Genomic DNA, 7,730 nt, shown 5'->3' with positions numbered 1-7,730 from the left:
TATTCAATTCATTCAAAGGGCTGATTATTTAGAACCCTGCTCATAAGATAAGTAAGAAAGCGTTGGTGGGATCGGCGGGATGATGATGAGTATCTAAATCAATAAAGACAAAAAAGAAGAAATGGCAAGAGAAATTGAATATCGATGGAGGTGCATTGCCGATGTGGAAAACAGGGCAGGGATTCTCTACAATGACACTGTAGACCAATTGAAAGGGATGTAGCGCAGCTTGGTAGCGCCTTTTTTTTTGGGTAAAAAATATCACGGGTTCCAATCCTGTCATCCCTACCTATTCTTCTCCTCTGGGCAGTCACGAGGGATCCATTGAGATCGATTCGGACATACATAATTTTCATTTTCTGAGACTATATGCATGTTTAGTATTGGGGGTACAAAAAGAAGCCTTTTCTTTTTAGTCGTATCTACTGTGATAAAAAAGCGTTCTTAGTTCAGTTCGGTAGAACGTGGGTCTCCAAAACCTGATGTCGTAGGTTCAAATCCTACAGAGCGTGATTCTGTTCTTGTTAGGTCTAATTAGAATTCAAGAACTTCACTCATTTGAACAGCAACCTTAATTGAACCTCCCGCGGATCAAAAAAAGGAGGAAGTCAATAAAAAAGAGATGTTAATGAATCAAAGGTCCAACTGATCGCCGCGTCTGTCTTGTAAATATGCAGTTACGAATAATCCAGCCAAAAAGTAATAGGAATTAGACCTAACACGATTAAAAATAGAAAAACTTCAATCATTTCTATTTATTTGAAAGGGGAAAAAATATAGGGTTCCAAACCTAAATAAACATCCGAATCGCCCATGAACCTCAATGACCAAGAATTGGCAATTGACGCGGGAAGGAACTCTAGAATACCTGGAATCTCACAGAAAGATTTCTTTTTGAAAATTGTTCATTCAATGAATTTCTAATAAGTCTTCCTCAGACCAATAAAGAGAGCTGGGGTTATAGTTGAAGCCACCAAAATAGAAATAAGTAGTTCTATTATAATAGGCATGAAGGAGCTAAATGAGATACGTTTTTATATAGTTATAATAACTAGAACTCTTTTAAAAAACTTACCTAAGTTTCCAGATACGAGGATAATAAAAAATACCAATTGACAGTTTGTTTTTGATTCATCAGTTATTAATATAAGGCACTAACAAAGATAGAGTGACAGAGGTATAAAAAAAAACATCATCTGTTACATCTACTCATCCCACGATTACGAATCAACAGACCCCATTACCGAGATATGGCAACTCTTTTTTTTTTAAGTCATAGTAATAATAACTGTGTCGTCTAATTTCATTCACAAAGAAATGGTGTAAGCGGAAGGGAAGGCGTGAATCCTCGATCCTAGCTAGTTTGATCTGTCGAAATAAGGTTCCCGGTTGGCTTTGTATGAAGAAGCCTCTCTTTCTAGCCCTAAGTGAGCCATAGATTGTGAGTGAGCTCTCGGGGAGTAGAGATCGAGCCTAGAATACCAGTGGAAAAATTCTTTCTTTATTTCAATTTTTGAAAGGAAAAAGTGGAAGAGACGCTTCTCGCAAGCAGCAACCATCCATAGCGAGAGAGATCCCTTGTCTTTGTCGCCTACCTATGTCTAGAATAGCACGATAGAGGCCCTAATCTATAGCAAGAGTCTAACCGCCTGCATTGATGGACTGAAACAGGAATGAGAATAACCTAGTCTCCTTATGATTCTGAAGTGAAGCAATGGAAGAGAGGAAACAAGCATAACTGGGAACCATCTACAGCTTGAACACTCCTTCTTGCCTTTAAATCTCGACCTACGCTTGGAATAGTGGCTTTCTTGTGGTAAATGAATCCGAACATATAGGTAGCAACTATCTCGAAATGGATAAGTAAGCTCCCCCATTTTTGAATGAGTATGGGTGAAAGGCCCGCTTTCACCTACGACTTTATCATCAGAGGTTTAAAGAGGTAGTGATTCTAGGACTAGAGGGAAGTTCAAGTCGACCAATGTGATAGGCGAAGAACTAACTTCTCTGGTGTCCGTCAAAGGATTCGGAGGTAGGGGATGACCTGTAATTAATCTGGCTGTTCGGGTTAAAGGGAAGGGCCTCGCCGAAATCATCGGCTTTCTGCCCAACGCCACGGCCGTGGCCCTCTTATTTAAGAAGATTCCCGGATGTATAAGGCCAGCATAGGCTGAGTCTAATTCACCATCCCGGGATTTAGTTCTGACCATAAAATGCAACTCTCATGCTTGGATGGAAGGAGCATTCAATACTATCGAGGTTGGACGGAGGCGCCTCTTATCGGTCGGGAGTGAGTTGTGAATTCTGGTGATAAGGCTTGTGATGTTCGATCTAAGATATTCGGAATAAACGGATATAATTGTTGGCTTTCTCAATAGCTTTATCGGCCGGAAAAGCAGCTCCTAATTCCTATCTCAGTAGCTTCATCTTCTTCGGGAGCTGAGAATGCTTCTGCTGCCGAACCGGGAGGGACAAAGAGGCTTACATGCCTTATTTAAAAAATGGAAAACACGTCTTTCTGGGTGGGGGTATTAAATCCTTAACTTCCCTAATTTTAATTTAGTGAGAAAGCGCGTATACTTTAAGGAAGGCGGCGTATTTCACCCCTCATCCGGAGTAGTTTAGTTAGTTGTCAATAGCTTGTGATTCGGAGTTGTCGACCCGTCATTTCCAGTCAAGTAAAGGAGCATCTCCCTCTTCATCGCGGTCGCTCAATACGTTGTATCGATAGAGTGACATTTGCCTTACCCCCCCCCCCTCTACCCGAGGGATCAATAAGCAACCGGGTGACGGGCGAACCACATCTGTTCCAATTCCAGAGGCTTTCTCCGATCGAAGTCGGATCAAATGCAAATATTCGATTCCAGAGGAATCGGTTTGGGGGGAACCTCGGGGATTGGGTGTTCGAAGATTTTGATGCCTTCTATTCCGGTCAATGAACCGATATTGTGAGGGAGCAGCTAACCAATCTCATTTATCAGAGAAGTCCATCGGTTTAGAGATTAGTTCATGCTCTTTCATCCCCTCGTTCAAGGAGTCGGAGATGGCTTGGCAGCAAGCGTAGTGGCAGGCAGGCGATAGGATGTTACAGGATAGGCTTACTAAAGCTCGTGTAAACAAGATTTATAGGAGAGAGGGTGAGTTCTCCATCTATCTTAGGAAGGTCTTCTGTCTTTTTTCAATTCTATATATCTCTTTTTGATGTTCGAGATCGCCTCCGTGTGGTTCATCCTAAGTAGCTAATCGAATATGCTTTTGTCTCTTGGAATCGTATCACCCATGGCGAGGGTCTCGTATAATAGAATAAGAGAACGGTTGCTTTTAGGAGTGCTCTTTCTCGATTTCGGAAAGGAAAAGCTTGGTTGCAGGAAACAAAGTCTAACTAGAAATTTCTTAATTAAGAAAAGAAATAAAGAAAAGCCGCGTTGAAAGTCTTGCTTATTTTCTCCTCCATCTAAGTAAGAGAAGGGAAGGTTGAAGCTTATAGGTAGTATAAAAGCGCTAATAAGGGAAATCATGCTACTTAAACTATATGCTTAACACATGCAAGTTTAACTTTTCTAATAAAAAAGAAGCGGGGTAGAGGAATTGGTCAACTCATCAGGCTCATGACCTGAAGAGTGTAGGTTCGAATCCTGCCACCTTTCTTGTGAATCATCCTCTTACCACAGTAAGAGATGATGGAAATAACAAAACATAAATTTTGAAATGAGACGACTCTTTCTTGAACTATATGAATTGTTTCATTATTCGTTATTTCTGGGTCTTTTCATTATTATCATAGAGCAAAAGCTCTATAAATGTTGTTATCGATTTAAAAATTTTCTAGTGTTCTATTTAGACTTACATCACGATATCTTTTTCTTCCTCATTCTTATTTTGGTTTTCGTCTCACGGATCTTGGTTCGCGCTTTATGGCATTTCCACTATAATAAGTGTAGGGATTCATGGGTACCTAAGATTGAGAAAACTTTTTCCATTTCTACGTGTATTGTTTGTTTCTATATGTATTTCACAGGGGTCGTGCAAATAGCGCAATGCGCTGACAATCCAGATCTGGAATTGCGCTTAGGCCCACCAGGAACGCCCCTAGAAAGGGGGGAGTCTCTTCCTAATCTAAATGAACTGCCAAAAATAGTGTATGAACAACGGATTCAAATTCCAAACAATAAATTTATCAACGTTGAACTTCAGGACAACGAAATGGCTTCTCTAATAAATCGACTTCCTAAGGCAGAACTTCAAGACGTAATTAGGGCAGACTCCATTCTAAAGCCACTAAAGGAGTTCAACGCAGAGCAACAAGCCCAATTAAGGGATATAGCTATTCGACACTTTGAATTCAAAAATGAAATCATCGCCAAAATGAAATCCCTTTATCCCAACGATGAATGGGAATTGACAAAAGTCATTCGAGAGAAATTCTTTCAAGGACGACAAAAAGATCAGGAGTCTTCCTTGGAAGATCTCCAAAGGATGCTTTCCGCTTTAAACGAACAAGGAAAATCCGCAAGTTGTTCCAAAAGACTCCGATATAATATTTCCTATTGGAATTGGAAAGAATGAGAATTACTATTTTCTTTACAAGTCTATTCTACTTTGTACTTGGTCATGCAAGAGATCCCCCCCGAAAACATAAAAAAGTAGATTCGCTACCTCTGAACGGAAGGGCCCCCGTTATGTAGTTTTTTTCGCTGAATAAATGAGAGAGAGTGGGAGGGCGGGTCTCTTCTCATTGGGCCCGCTTGGGTTATGGTTGGGGCACGCCCCACTGAGGTTTTCTTAAGAAATCATATCAGAATGCTATTCTCCGCTCATCCATCGGAGAGAGGAACAGCCCTAGCTGAGCTTTAACTCCTCGATTCAAGAAGAGTTCAAGGGTAGGAGGAGAATAAGAGGTTAGCAACGTACGAACGTTTTCCAAGCGAGCCATGGGAGTCTAGGTTTTGCGAACTAGCCCGGACCGGAAAAGAAGCAAGCCTGTATAAAGGGTTAAGTCCAATCATTCTCCTCAATTTAAATCGGGCATAACCGTGGGGGATAGGACATAACTCCCGTTGTTTAAGGGTAAAAGGTTCATGAATAAGGTAGTTAAGAAAAAAGTGGGGTTGGGAAGGGAAGAGCGAAAGGCTTAGAGCTTTTTTTCATGCAGCCTACTCTGTGTTTGGGTTAACTATTGATTCAATAATAGCGACAAGAGCTTTTTCTTTCCTTTCAAAGAGGCATTCGATGCCATCATCATTGACTTATGCCTCCTCAACCTATCTGGAGTAGGTCTTTGCCGAGAAGTCATATATTATTTACGGGATAGAAAGTCCGTATAAGAAGATCGCCCGGGAGGGGGTTTTGCCACTAAATGCTAAATCGGATACTGTCTCCGAAGATAAATAACTAGGCTTTTTCGATTCACCAGTCGCGGAAGCTGAATTAAGAAAATAGGCCGCTGAAGGGTCTGTCTCCCGATCGGATGCTGTCCTTCTCAAGCTCAAGATACCCGATTTGGTGTTCGTAGATAGCACCTGACAGAGTTTAGTCAATTATCACGGATGAAAAAGTTAGCGAGCACAGGAAGGAGAGAACAGCTAGTCAAATTACAACCTTCTTCAACTGCTGAGTCAACCCTAAAAGTGGATCTGGCATCAAGCCTATCCCTTTAACCTTTTTCCGGGATCAAGTACTACTTATAGAAATAGAAAGCACCAAAGGTAAGGCGGGTTAAGTTAGGGCATCAGTTGCTTCAACTAAAGAATCAGTCAAAACGAACCCTGAAACTAAATCCGCAACAGAGCGAGTAGCCAGGTGTGAATGTTATGGATCTAGCTCTTCACGAGCAGCAGAGCTAGACAAGCAAGCAACAAGGCTTCAGCCGGGTGTTTATCCTGATGAAATAGAATATATGTATATACAGGCTTGCTACTACTACTCGAACTACCCGAGACAGAACCAGACTTGCGTAGGAAAGAAAACAAAGTAAGTCCTCTCCTTAGCTCTTAGGCTAGCTCGAGGGGAACTGCTGGCAAAGAATCCATGCTGGGAACAATCTCTCTCCGCTTGAATGTTCTCGCTTCCCTTGCCTTAACCCGGCATTAAAAGGCTCGTCACTTAGACTCTTCATCTTAGCTTGTAGCTGTTCGATTGTCCTCTGATTCTGCTCGGATCTTGTCCTGTGATGAAAAGGAACTGAGCTTCTGACAATGCCGATAGGAAATGAGATGATTACTAGTTGGAACTTCTATCCCGATTTGGCCTTTGGTCCGCTTTGTTGGGGTTTTGAGGGGTTTCTCCTTAGCGACCTATCAATATTAGCTTGGTACTTTCGCACGATCGGTACAAGCATCCGGTAGAGTTCTAGAGGAAAACCTATCCGAAAAAGTAAAGTGCAGTTGATTTCGCTTTTTCCTTCTTGTTTGGCAGGAGCAACTCCCCGCATAGAGGCTTGTTTTCTTCGCTGCTTATTTTTTTTTTTTTACAAAAGATTAAACGAAAGCGGTTGCTAATGCTTGTAGCTTGCTTCTGTCCTTAGTCAATTTTGGACTGAAGCTGTTCTGACTGCCGTATCTTTTTTGAACCGAATACCTTCCTCTGTCATCTCTGGTCTGTTTCTTTTTGAGAGAAGATTTTATACCACGCCTGACTATGAAGAGCTTCGAGTCTATCGGGAGAGGATGTGGTGGTAACCCCCTCTCGTCTAGAGCCGGTCGTCCAGCCGTGTAGGAAGACTCACCCTAGCCACTATAGCGACCCCACCCCCAACTCTAGCTGAGAAGCACCCTCCATCCACTTCCCCTTTTCCGTGTGCCCAAAAGCCCGCCCGGTTTATGAGCCCATTTCCGATTCCCTTACCCAATCTCATGAGAAGCAAGCCCAATAGGCCCTACCTTAAAATGTCCCCAGACAGCCAGCCCTCACCAGGCTGCTAGCATTGCTAAATGCTCCGCCACGAAGCAAGCTCTCCCGAATACGACAGATGCGGAAGTGGGGAAGCCGGAAGTGGCTAAAGAAGTCGGAGGAAGAAAGTAGTTGGACAACTGTATACACGAGGGTACATTAGTCTTCTGGGAATTGGCAACATTGACAGAAAGGGGAAAGGGTAGGAATACACTTTTTTAGGTGTAGCTATACTAAAGTAGTTGGCCTAACCTTCGGTTCCCGTAACCAAGTTTTTCTTTATCATTCCTTATGTACTTTTTCTTACTTCATCCATACTTTTTTACTTTTTCTGAAGTGTGGGGCAAACGGCGCCCTCTACTTCTACTTCTAACTAAAGGCGAAGAGCCGGCATTGCAAGCAAATAGAGAGCCTCCGCCCGTTTGATCGGTTGCGAGCCGGAAAGTGTACCGGCAGTTTGAGTCGCGAAAGGGCCGCTTGCTTCACTTCATTTTTCTAGATATTATTCTATATAATAATATATTCAATTCTATATCTATCTATAAACAAAAAATAGATATAGAATCTTTTTCTTTTTCCAATTGTTAATTCCTAGGGAGAGGAAGAAGCAGATAGAGCAAAGGCCTCCTCTTTCCGTTCGCTCTTCCCGAAGTGAGCGAATTGCATGTAGAGATCCGTAGGGGCTTATAGTTTAATTGGTTGAAACGTACCGCTCATAACGGTGATATTGTAGGTTCGAGCCCTACTAAGCCTACCTTTTCACCTCCGGTGGCTTCTCTTCACCTCAGTCAAAGTACCCACCAGCCTGCAGATCTCAATCTAGCGACGGCATCTGTAACCAC

At 42.3% G+C, this 7,730-nt stretch overlaps 1 non-coding gene across 1 annotated transcript; it reads left to right on the top strand.

Annotated features, from left to right (window-relative positions):
- Positions 1 to 438: 438 nt before the first annotated feature.
- Positions 439 to 512, top strand: TRNAW-CCA (transfer RNA tryptophan (anticodon CCA)). Its single transcript has one exon. It is a non-coding gene; the product is annotated as a tRNA-Trp (tRNA).
- Positions 513 to 7,730: the final 7,218 nt, after the last annotated feature.

This window comes from Lactuca virosa, chromosome 4, assembly GCF_052849685.1.
Source record: "Lactuca virosa cultivar CGN04683 chromosome 4, Lactuca_virosa_CGN04683_v6, whole genome shotgun sequence".
Lineage (NCBI taxonomy): Eukaryota > Viridiplantae > Streptophyta > Magnoliopsida > Asterales > Asteraceae > Lactuca > Lactuca virosa.
This window is presented reverse-complemented; position numbering and strand designations above follow the sequence as displayed.